A 13,579-nucleotide genomic window follows, 5' to 3' on the forward strand; every position below is an offset into this window, starting at 1 on the left:
TGACAAAGTAATCCAAGTACCTATTTGGACTTCAGTAAATACAGGTTATTTTTCAAACAACTTATGCTTCAGACATATTTTTTGGTCTTCCAAACAGTGTTACAGATGTGCAGTGATGTCTGAAGATGATGTTATTCAGGAAGTATCACAAAACATGTACCTGACCCTGAATCTAAACTAACAGAATCAAAAGAAAATCAAAATTCAGTATAACTGTTTAACATAGATGCCTCCTGTTTGATTTAAACATACAAATAATAATAACAAACAAACAAACAGAAAGATTAAAGGATGTGACAGGTTTAATGGTGCAGCAATGACCTTTTTATCATCACAGAGGTTGTCTACTTAGCACAGAAGTCAGGCAGATGAATACAGTATCTCATTCAATTTAACTTCTTTAATCTTTCCCCATATTTTAGTTTGCTCAGAGAAAGCTAAACATTCACACAGCATAGACAGAATCATGTACATTTTTCCTCTTCTGATTAAATACTAACTAATTTTATAAACACCACACAAGAAAAAAAAATGGGGTTTACGAGTAAGCAAGCCTGTTTTTCTATCCACCTCCTCAGTACCTCTTAATTACCTTTTTCAAATAAAACTGGTGAACAGCTCTAGTAATGGTTGCTGTTTTAAAGCTTTTGGCTGTGAAGTGATCAGTTTCCAGTAGGAGGCAATAAGTAACGATGCGCAGATGGGAAGGCTGGCTGAATGCACATACCAAGCTCTTTACAGTCTGGCTCTTTACATTCCCATGAAGGCCTGTGGAAAAGTAGTGGGTGTTTGTGTAATTAAAGGAATATGTCGTGATCAGATTGATACAGACTGGGAGGGGGGAAAGGCAATCTACTATTTTCTAGCCTTTGAAAAGCAGATGTTGCAAATTACCATTCTGTTAGAAGAATGCATAGAGCACTTTATTAACTGTATTTAAAATACAGCCACTTGTGTTGCTGATACCCACGTCATTTTCCTCTCTTTGTCTAAGCCAAGGCAAAAACCTGTAGCAATAGAAAACTGTTACCCTTTATGTGGACTATTACTACAGCATGTCACTTGTTCCAGTTATTTGTTTTCTTGCCAAAGACTAAGGAACTTTATGTTGGGTTCCAAGTTCTGCAGTAGAGTGTGCTCTACTGATTATAAATTATTTTTATACTCTGCTTCTGGCCTGAATCCCTGATCTTAGTGCCTGTTGTTTTTTTTTAAACAACCTTTGGCAGCAGTACGAAAATGGAAGGGAATGTTTTCCTTGGCCTCTGAACTCCAGAACGGGGCCTGTTCAGTCTCTGCAGGAACAGCCCAGTACAGGTAATTCAAAGAAGCTGCGAAGGACTGAAAGATTCTCACAGGAGTCTGAATCGTCAGAAAATTGAACAGCCAAACTCTAACAAGTTCTCCACTGGGCTTATGCAAGGGGTTTTTCTTCCAGGGCTTATATTGGGTCCAAATTTTAATGAATCATGCCAGATATGGCAAGAAACTAATTCAAATGCTAACACACATTTGGCATTTCTGTCCAAATTTCAATTTGTTCCTTCAGTGTTTGAAGATGCTTGCTTTTCCCTTTTCTCTGATCCAACCAGGGCAAATCTGAGACCAGAAAAAGAAAGAAAAGAGAAAAGAGAAGCAATTGTGCTTCAAAGCAATGAGGAGTAGATGCAAGCCAGAGGAGTTAGCAGTTAGAAGTATTTGCAAGAAAAGAATCAAGTTCTTACTCTGCACCAGTCAGGTTAGAACATTAACTATATGCATGCCCTAAGCAGCACGTGTTGCCTAACCATACACTGAAATTATTCTTGCCTCCCCCATTTTTTTTCCTTTCTGAACATCTTATCAACAAAAACTGCTAAATTACATTACTAAATTCCCATAATAATAATAATAAATAAATAATAAATACAAAAAATTCCCACTTCAGACTCTTCATGGATAGAAACAGCTTCTATGATCAAAATCAGCTCAAGCTTTCCATTAAAGTCATTGGAAGTTAGATCAGGTCTTAGTTTTCACAAATATATATATGTTTATATATATGTTTATATATGTGTATATGTACACATATATACATTTAGTCAATCTGAATTGAATTTAGTCAATCTGAATGAAAGGAGCAGAAAACATGACACATGAATGGAACCATTTTTTTTCCTCCAGCAAAACATCTTTTTTTCATAATTGTATCTGATGTTTCAAAAGCTACTTTCTCAGACTTCTTTTAACACAACTGCACTGCCACTATTGCAACAGGACGTTAAATGGTTATTGCACAAGTGGATTGGAATTTTCACTCTCTCTATCCCAATCAAGATTAACCAACTCCTAGCTAACATAGGCTATAGATAAGATTTCTAAAGGTTTTCTAAAGACTGTAGGTTACATATGCTCAAAATATCTATATTTCTTTTGCAGTTACAGCATAGAATTTTGGACTGATGCCTAGAACAGACCCAAGATGTGTATCTCAGCATGCTCTGTCATGTGCAGTTGGTTATAAAGTTTGCAGTTGTTATACAGCTAGAGTAGTGCCTTAAGCATACCTTTGCCTTTCAAGGAGAAGGTTCAAACACAACAAAACTTTTGCACTCCCAGAAAAGTGTGGTAAGAATCTCAGCATGGCAAAGCAAGCTGGGAATATTTTCTTAAGAGAAGTTACTGTGATGACTACAAATTTTATTTATGGTAATATCTAGCTATTTGCATGGGTACCTTACAGAAGCCATTCATTTATCTAGGCATTGGTTTATTCTCACTCCTAAATTTGTCTTTTGACTTAAAAAAAGAAAAAAAGGATAATATTGATTTCTGAACTTTTTTTTGCAATTACTTTTCTTGTATGTACTGAGTATTCTAAGGAGAAGAGTTCCCAGATGGAACAGCAGAAAGAGAGCAAAATAAGTAGGGAATAATAGCGTCAAGTGTTCAAGACAAAGAATCCATAAAAAAAAAACCACCAACAACAACAAAAAAACCACAACTGATATCAAATGTCTACAATACAGATTCCAGCACAAGAAGATTCCAGTGCTGTTATGCTTAGATCTTCTTTCTCTGTCCCTGAAAAGATACTATGAAGGAGAAGAGACTCCCTGGAGGAAAGACAAATGATTTCTTAAAAGCCGTAAGAAAGGTCAATATCAGGATTAGGAAGACATTTAGATCTTTCATCAGGCTAATGTCCTTTTCAGGATAATATCTATCTGTACCTTCTGCAACTGTAAAATTATCATCTGTCACTGAGCACATTTCTGAAGAGTTTGAAAAACATGCAGATGGATATTTTGTTCTACAATATGTGATCAGAAAAACAAAAATCTAGTAGAATATTTTTGTTAGATTTAATTAAATTAAGTTACTGTGCTGATCTGTCTGGAAAGCTTATGTGGAAAAAATGCTCAATGGAATAATGGACTCAAATAGTCCTTCAAAAACTGACATTAACAGAGCTTTATAAACTCAGATATTAAAGTGTCAGAAAAAAGACTTTAAACTCAAAATCATGCATCTCAGCTCTGCCCTTCTGAACATTTTGTATGCAGTAACTTCTATGTATTGCTGAGTGGATGCTAAAAACATATCATTGGATTCATAACTTTGCGATGGCAAGTTTCCTGTACTAGATTTCCTTTGCATTTTAAGTTAAAAAGTTGAATGATTGCCTGTTAAAGTAAATGCTAGAATAACAGTCCCTGTGGAGAAGTAAATCTTAAATGTTTGTGTTCACCATACAACCAATTCAAGCACGAATGGTGTAAATGATGTTATAGATTACCTTTTTATCATTCAAATTTCTCCTGTGAATCTGTCAGAGAAAGAGGTGGTTTTGTTAAATAAATAATTGGAATTGCTGTTTAAGCAAGTTGTGATCACAATCTCATGAGAGGATGGATAAGTATTTGAAGGAAGAATTGGAACTTTAAAAGATGTGGCAAATCTATCTGCAAACAAACTTTTTCATTGGACAGCATTATAAAACTGCTACGCTTTTCTGTTGTGGTTTATCTTTGCTGTTGTCCATGTACCACTTTAAAATTTATCCTCTTAGCAATCATTAAAACTTGAAAACAAACTCTTCCCAAACTGTGTTTGTGTACATACAGAGTAAATATTCATCACTATGATAAATGAAGGAAAGTTGCTGTTGAAGGCTGGAAATACCCTGAAATTCTGTTAGCTGCTTGAGCCTTACTCACGGAAATCTACGGAGTAAAGCTGTTACCCTGTTCACAGCATCTGACACTTGCAACTTTCCATGAGTTCACTCGTGCATTCACTTTTTTAGACACAATGTCTCTCTATGATACTTCGACTTTGACAACTGTTCAGTCTCTCCCAGGCGCTAGTTTCCTAAATGAAGTCTCTACATCATTTAGTGAGATAAATGCTTGCGTGTACTTATTCTGAAACATGAATCTCTGCAAGAGGAGAAGAAATAATTCAGATTTCCAAATATTGGCAATCTCATAATTTTCATTTGTTTGTTGTTTTTTTTTTTTTTTTTTTTTTTTTGAAGTTCTACTCCTTTCCATAGTCAACATCATTGAAAAATATAAATAGTTTGAGTAATCTGTATACCTGTAGCAAATAGGAATAGACTGTTAATAGAGCACTGAAAAGGATGCCCATACTAAATGCTTTCCAAGCTAAATTTCTAAGTCTGCAACTATAGGTGTTACATAAACCTCTACAAGAAAAAAAGATCATAATGCATCATGCAAGAAAAAAAGGCAAACTCATATGACTGTGTTTTGCTGAAATGTAAAACAGTAAGTGAACTTTGGCCACTGATCACATCTGACAACTTTCAGCTATGAAGGTGAAAACTTGACACTTATAACTGAAAAGGACAGAAAGAAAACATTAAAATCATAGATGTCACTATACTCTCCTTCTGAAATACCATTCCTAGTTACAATATAGTACAGACAACAGAGCAAGGTGATCTATGAAGCAACAATCTGTTACTAACAAAGAGGAAAAACACTAGAAAGACTGCAGATGAGATCATGGATCATTCAGAACACCCACTGAAAAAATAGAAGAGAAAAATAAAATTCTGTTTAGCTAACTTCAGTGCTTTGCTGAATTGACCCTTGAACCACTAAGTCATCAGTTTCCAAATATCCAGATTTACTAGCCAATTACTCAGCAGAACCTGACATGATCAATGATCTGAAAGTTTTCAGTTGCTCGTATTGATCAAATAGAAACACAAAACACAACTGTCAGCTGCTCTCAGTTCATTACTGATGAAGCGATGTTTAAAATAATTAATGAATAATTGGTTGAACATGGAAGAAAGAAGCCTAAGTGATATAAAAGAGTAAAGATGTTTATTGCTCATTTAATTAATAATTTGTTTTATAATTGATTTTTAAATCATTTGACTGGCAAAAGAAATGTGTGAACAATAATTACAAGCTTCCTACATTTACTCATTTTTTTACTTCTTTTAAGTGTTTCTGAAGTGAAGAAAGCAGATCTTTGTGCCTGCCAAGCTCTCTTCCATTTATTAGCAATATAAATAAATATAAATAAATCTCAGACAGTGCCAGTTATTACAAAATGTGATGGTTGATTACTTTTTGTACAAATAGGCACAAGAGAAAATGCCGTGGTATGTGAAGGTAGGGCTTGGACACAAAAAAGGAATTATTGGAAACTAATGAGCTTCCAGGTGTCAGCTGAGCTTGGGTAACTAACAACATTTGTACTGTTAGCCTGAAGCGAATCTAAAGCAAAACACGTTAGATTGATCTTCAGGGAGAGCATCCATCTTCTGTTAGCAGGACCAGCCCCAAAAAAGTGTCATGTTTGCAATGGCACATCACAAAGAACAATCTGACTTCCCTTTGTACTGATTTGAGAATAAGAACAATTCCAACTTTTAATTCAGGAATTTATTTTATCTTCTACATCAATAGAATGCTCCAAGACTGAGTTCTACCACAGCTTTTGAGAGGAAAATGCCATAAAACAACGGCTACTTTAAAAAAGAAAATTCAAATCAAATTCCATACTGATTACACTAGAAGTGAATGTATGTCTTGCTTGGTCAGTTAAAATAACAGTCTAGCTGTTAGAAAATAAAGATCTCAGTCCTTATGGAGAGGGAAATTACAATGAAAAGAAAGCTGTTTAAAGGAAGGGTAAAATATGAGGGATTAGCTTACTGTTACTCTACTTTAATCTCTCATAAGTTCTTTTTAAAATTCTGTAAATCAACTTCTGCTCTGTGGCTGTTGCCATTATTTCTCTGGAATTTAAAATGTCTGTTTTGTTCAGCAAGTGGATGTTAGAAATCTTGAGCTATTAAAAGATGTTGTCAATGTTAACTATTATATAAAGGATTAAATCTTAAATAAGTAGTATTAAAAAGTGATTCTATAAACCTTTATGTTATTGGTACTTCTAAGTTTTTTTCAAAGAAAAGAAGACCAATATGAGGGATTAATAGTTAAGGTTATGTAAAATCCACTTAATCAGCATGGCTAATTTTAGCTTAAAGTAAAGCTTCTGGCAACTACGTGCATTTTGCTTTGGGGCTTTACTTTTGAAGAGAGTGATGAATGCATTTTTGAGGTAAATGTATCTTAACAGAGACTCTACCTAATGCTCTTTAGTTGCTGAAAAGGTGATTTTAATACCATCTGCATGTAGGAAAGGAAGGAGGTCTTCAGCTGTGCATCTGTAATACCCTAAAATAAGCATTTTATTTTCACATTTGTATAATATACTGCTTGACTGTACATTAGGCAGGGTTCATAAACAATACAGTCATCAACATGGGCATTGATTATGAAGACAGAATTGTTCTCCTGATATTACATCTCCTATTTAGAAAAGACTAGGAAAATTGGAGCACACTCTGAAGGTATGAATACAATGACTTGCCAGACTATCTGGAGCACAAATGCTGAGAAAAAGGGTGTTTCACCGACAAATGCTGCCTAAGCAAGGCAGATGTACAGACTGTCAGCTCAAGCACCCCAGGCATTTTAAGCCAGAAATATAAACTTGCTAAGAATTACAGCTCTTCGGCCCAGCTCCAAAATCACAAAGGATTAGATCATTCCATGTGAAGTGAAAAATACACAGTTATGCTCTAAGTCAAAATATAATGATGACCAGCAAGAGTCAGATAAAATCTGGCTGCATCTCAAATTGGTGGGGCAAGATGTGGGCAAAGCAAGGGTCAGGTGTTTGGCGAATTCAGCTTTCTTAAAACTATGAAAATCTTAGGGGGTAATCTACCTCCACACAAGAAAAATTAAGGACAATGGCTACTATTCCACAGTGGATTATGAATGGTTTTTCCAGTGACAAAAGCAAGACTAAGTTGGCAACATAAGACTATTGATTTACAATGACATTATTCCAATTGGAGACCTGAGTGAGATTTGGGTGTATACCTTTGTTAACTCATTGCTATTATTTATACAAAGGGATGCTATGCTAAAATTCATGTTAAAATCCTAGCATACCAGCACAGGATAATTTATCACAAGTGTAGGTTCTTTTAGGCACCATCAGTACAACTTTTTTTTCCCTGCGATATGAATAAATTAATTGTATATGCAGCTTTGCTTCCCTGTGTCTGATGTCAAGCCCTGAGAAGGTCATCCCAACATTCTGTGTTTCTTAGGGTTTTCACTATTATTTTTTTCACTGAAATCTGTTTAAAGGCTAGGAGCATAAAAGGTGATACACTAACTAGTCAATGCGGTGTTGTGTGTATGCAAGTGTTGTGTGTGTGGAAAGTGCTTCAGGAGATGCCTCAGAAGAAGACGAACTCACAGTGGAACTAATGAACTTTCTCTTGGTCTGTACACATGGTTGAAGAAAGCTGAGGCCCTGTGGAATCTCTTCATGCTTAGTGAAACTAGGAAAAGTCAATAACTGAACCAGAAGCCACTTGAAGGAAACAGAGAATCTCAAGAGCAAGTCAGAAGTAATACTTTTCCTTCTTGAACTACATTTATTCTGTAATGAAGGCTGTGTCTATATATTTACGGAGGTTAGGGTTTCAGCTAACTAGTTTAACTGCTGTTAGTTGCGATACTGAGCTAGCAATTAAGCTTAGCAATCTATGAGGAATTTGTATAAATACTAAGATGATAAGCCTGCACTAGACATGGTGTTGGCTGTTCAGCCATGAGTTTTTGATTTGCTGGGTTATTATTCTATCAGTGCAGTTTTGAGAGCCTTGCATTACTTAGGTAATATTAATATGTAGGTATGCAAGACCCACAAGAGAATTAAAGTATATCTACATTAGAAAGACCTTCTTCAAGATTGCAAGTAGAAATTAGATTGATTATATTCAGTGAAGCTGAGGTAATATGTATTGTACTATTTAACTTTGTTAAATACCATCCAGTAATAAAATTCTGCCTGTTTAAAATCTTTTTGTTTCGCTCACCAAGTCTTAGTTATAGTCTTCGATTTTTGGTTTAGAACACTGTTTAATGGATCATTGTATGGTAGTCTTTGCTACAACAGCCCAGAAGAATCTGTATTTCTCTGATGGATATGGTTGTTAGAGGAGATTTGTGAGAGATATGTCTTTGAATATAAATTATGCTAATAATTCACTTAAAAATCTTCAGGTTTTGGAGTTTCTGCTTCTCCCTGTAAATTGGCTTTTAGAGAATAGTAATTATGAGTAATCAGAATTTGAACTTGGAATTACTTATACTGTTGTAAGGTTTTTTTTTTTTTGGGGGGGGGGGAGTATTCATAAAATATATATCTATAATTATCTTAACATTTGTTATCTTGTTTTATATATTTACATATGTACATGTGCCAAATGCATTTCTATGGGGTAGATCTGAAAAATAATTTAAAATTCTTAGAGAACTCTTCGTGTTTGCATACATGCACCAAAAGTATCTCATTTAAAAAAAAGAAAAATCTACCTTTCCAAATCTTGGAAACATTCCTTAAACCGCATTTCAAGCAATAAGCTCTGGCCAGACCTACCTAAATGAGATGCTGTACAGTTCTTATAAGTGAAAATACTGTTACTTATGAAAAAATCTGTCTAGGTATGCTACAACAAATGATTTTTCTTCTAGAGTAGAAAGTCAAGTATTTGCACCCATTGTAACTTACAAGGAAGAATGTTAAAACTTAGATACTTCATAAACCTTTGCACTCTTCTCTGCATTTGTTACTTCGAAACACCAGTGTTTAAAACAAGCCAGTAATTAGCTGGCATCAAAGAATGGAGACATCTGATAGGCTGCAATCTTCCCAGAAGGTTTTGTAAAAGGTTCCTGACACGTCACATTCTCAGAAGTGCATGTGGGATTCTTAAGTGGTTGAGAATTCAAATGTCTTCGTAGCCTCTGATTTGGAATCTGAAGCCTTAGAAAGTCTGCTGCTTGGGGCGACACATTTAATGTATCTCACGTCTTCTATTTCCACATTGCGGCATCAACTCCAGCCATATGTGTTTCCAGTAACAGCAGTTCCACAGTCATTCTTACTTACTGTCTAGTATACTCACTGTAAACAAAATTTCTCCTTTGTAATTTCCCATTTGTTCTCAGCAAGCAGTATTTGCAACCTAATTAATATACATATGTATCTGTAGGCTATTAAGCTTTGCTTTCATTCTTTTCTATGAAATGAATATGCCCATGAGTTACTGAGAAATTGAGTTAACAAGAAAAAAAATCACAACTAAATCAATTCATTTTTATTATAAGTTTTTGACTCTTAAACAGATTTTAAGATAACTGTGATTGTACTAGTATGCACATTAACTATGGAGGGGAACATTTGCCTTATTTTTTTTTTATATATCTTTCCATGCCATACTTTTACTGAAGAAACCCAATGCAGTATTTTTCTATAATTTTAAATATAAGCACACGATCTTGTAACCCCAATCTATTTAATGATATTTTATCCTTGCCCTTTAAAAAAAATTCATTATTCAAGTCATCTGGTACTCTGCCGAAATTAGAAGGCACAGCACTTGAGAGTGCAAAGCCATTCCTGATGAAGTCAGAAGCAATTTTGCATTTACTTTAATGCAACATGGGCTATATTAAGGGTGCAGAAATTACTGTGACAAAATCTTCACTGACTAGGATTTTATTTGTTGCCTGTATCTTATTGGTTCTACCCATTATATATTAAAATAACCACTACTGCAGTCTGTAAGGACAGACATAAAATCAAGTCTTCATCACAATGGTATTTGCTTTTTCTTGTGTAAAAGATTTTGTTCATTGCATCTCCATATTGTCTGTGCTCTGGATTTCTATCTTTTCTACATCTGCTGCCACTCTAATAACTAAAATACATTTGTTGTCTTTTATTATCAGATTTGATCAGTGCACACTGCTCAGGTTTGTGCTACCCCTTTTATTTGGGAAGATTGTCTCATAAAAATCTGGAAAACTACCTGATAATCCTTACTTTAAAGTTATAAAAAATATATTTTCCTCTGATAGCTATGAAAAATCTTGACAATGGTAAGGAAGCTAACGTGCTTGCTACAATTGCTATCTATAATGCTTACCAAAAAATCTCATTGATATCTCTCTTCTCTATCAGCTGTTGTCCCTTGGTCTCTTATCAGATCTTAGCTTTTGGGCCTACAAGTTTTTGTTCTGTTTTCCAAAACATTCTCTGAGTTGTCAAAATAAGTAGGTGGCCATGACTGACAATAATATGCTTATCTACTACGGTAAAACAAATGAACAAACATAAGAATCTTTATTTCTTTTATTAGTACAATAAAAGATAAGAATCTTTTATTTCTTTCATAAAGAAAGCAGAGCAAAAGTTCTTGGAGACATGATGCCACTAGACATCCTTTCTCACTCAGTCACAACAAAAAGGCATAAACATTTCATGAATTGAGAAATTTTTAGATGAATGAACAGAAATATCAGTCAACAGAAGCAATGTCAATAAATAAATCTGAGATAATACTGCAGCAATCAAACTCTATTTAGACATGCTTTGGCGTATCTAATATGTCTAAATAAAGAAACTCAGCTGTGTAGCAGAAAAACGATGCTGATGTATACTATTCTGGTGCTGGCATGGAACCAAAATGGATGACATTTTTGCTGTTCTACTTGGTTTCTTTATTTAGGTTTTCTGCTGCTTTATTGTAGGATGGTTGTGGGCTGCTTTTTTTTTTTTTTTTTTAATCCTTTTAAAAAATGCAAACAAAACCCCTTTCACATCTAAATTGATCTATGTAGGTTGTCAGATAATCTAAAATATTTTTGTTCTCTTCCTGGCTACCAGCTCAACAGTTCATAAAGTTTCCCAGTGTTTGATTTATTTACCTGTGTATACATTTTTTGCTGCTTCAATCTAATCTGATTTTATTTGGCTTCTTTCTGAGAATGCTATGTGGAACCACTATCAGTGTTATTAAGAAGTTCTGCATCTACCACTTTACCTGTATGCATTCATTATTCTTTTAAAGAATCCAATTAGTTTGGTTTCACTTCATTTGTGCTTTTTACAAATGTGCTACCAATTTATCACTGCATTTTCCTCAAGCTGTTTATATACTGATTACTCTTGCTTTGCTAATTCTTCTAGTTACTTGTCAGGTATTGAAGTTAAATTTAGTGGCCTATAATTCTTAATCTTTCCTCAACCCTCACTTATTCTCTTCTTTAAAATTTTGATATAACTTAAACCCCAATCCTTATTGGTTTCCAGAGGCATATAAATAATTGAAGGCAGATTTTGAACTAAGCAATAAACACTAATGTTTGACTAATAAAATCTAGTTTGAGTAATAAATGACTTCAGTGAGAAAAGGAGCAAGTTGTACTCAAACTGTACAAGAGAAGTAGATTCCATTTTTGTCTCACAAGGCCATACCTTCTCTTGTTGCCTGTGCTTTTTGTTTTCTGCAAGCATGTGTTCAGTTCAAAGTAAAATGTTGACACTGCTGTTTGCTTATTATTTTTGGATCATGAATCAACTGAAATTAAAGATCACTGCTCTAGCCAAACTGGAGCTGGAGCTACAACAGTAAGAAATAGCATGCCAAGAGCCAGAAGTGATGTAATCTTTGGCTTCATGTGAGAGAAAAATTAAGTCCTATCAAGACAAAGAAAATGGGCACTGTTTTAAAAGGGCAGAGTAATATAAAATATTTGGTTCTTAAGTAGCTGAAGACTGATCCACAAAAACATTTCTTACTTAAATCTCATCAGCTCTTGCGATACTGGCCTTAAACTCAATGCTCAGCTGCAAACAGCTAAACAATTTACAGGGTGGTAAATCTGTCTATATTACTCCTTTAGCTAACACAACTGAACTCTTTTTAAACACCCCTTGTTTTCACAGACTGGACAAGGTTATGAAGCTCATAGTCTTTCAAGTTAGTATCATTAGCTCCCTCAATATCCAGCTTTCATGGGAAGGAGCACACAGGCTGATCACAACCCTAGAGGGAATTGTGGAAGATGTCTCACTAACACTGTTTTACTCCTGCAGCAAGTATTAAGATCTATGCATCAAACCTGAAGCTAGCCACACAAGCTCAATGCCAACCAGCATTTCAGGAATGTTTTTGTTTGTTTGTTTGGTGTTTTTTTTTTTTTTTTTTTTACAGCAATCCTGCCATCTTCCATCCTGCTTTGTGACTTTCTCTGCCAGCAACAGGTAGTCAGTTGACACATCTGGCATGCAGCGAGAGGAAAATCTACAACACAGTATTGCAAACTTAAATGAATACAGCCCAGCTGTAAAATGCTGCAAAACAGCAACTAATGGACAAACATAACAGGCCAGCACAGGAATGGAGAAAATGCAGTTCAAGGCTACATATCTTGTATTTGGAAGACTCCTGTTTGTGAAAAGAACACAATTGTTTTCAACTCATTACTGTGACCATGAAGAATGTCAAACATCTATAAAACACATCATTTTTCTTTTCTTTTCTTTTTTTTTTTTTTTTTTTTTTTTTTTTTTTTTTTTTTTTTGCAATGTTCAATTATCTTGCAGCTGAGATTCCAAGAAGAGACTGCTAAGCATAGTTCTTACTCAGAGAAGTTCACTTTAATATGTCTTTCAAAGCTGAATAAATTTCAGAGAACAGATGCAGTGTTACTGTTGTGAAAGTATTCAAAGCATTATGACCTGTGCAAACTTTTAATCTGGAAAAGTATAGCAAAAGTCAACATGTGATTTAATTGTTCAACAGGAAAAAAATTCTAAATTAACATCTGCCATTTTCTAAGTACACCTCCTAAGTGCATTTGAGCTCATTCTTTCTTGACACAAAGTTTGAATGATTGAGTTAACTTCATAGATATAATTTCTCTCAGAGTGCTGTAACACCTTACCAAACATAATTCTGGTTTAAAAGAAATCTGAGCTACACATTAACATTAGGATACATGTTATTTGGGTTCAGTCTTCAATAAATAATACACCTAAAGTTTCCTTAAGCTCAGATGTTTCTAGTGTCTCTTATGAGAGACTTCATTCTAGAAAATTCTGCAATATTTTCATTCTAAGTTGGGAAATAAATGATGGGGCGTGATATGATGGATAAGAAGTTCAGGGTAGCAATTTG

Source organism: Lagopus leucura, unplaced genomic scaffold (assembly GCF_019238085.1).
Source record: "Lagopus leucura isolate 7727_CA_CO unplaced genomic scaffold, USGS_WTPT01 Super-Scaffold_100004, whole genome shotgun sequence".
Classification (NCBI taxonomy): Eukaryota; Metazoa; Chordata; class Aves; order Galliformes; family Phasianidae; genus Lagopus; species Lagopus leucura.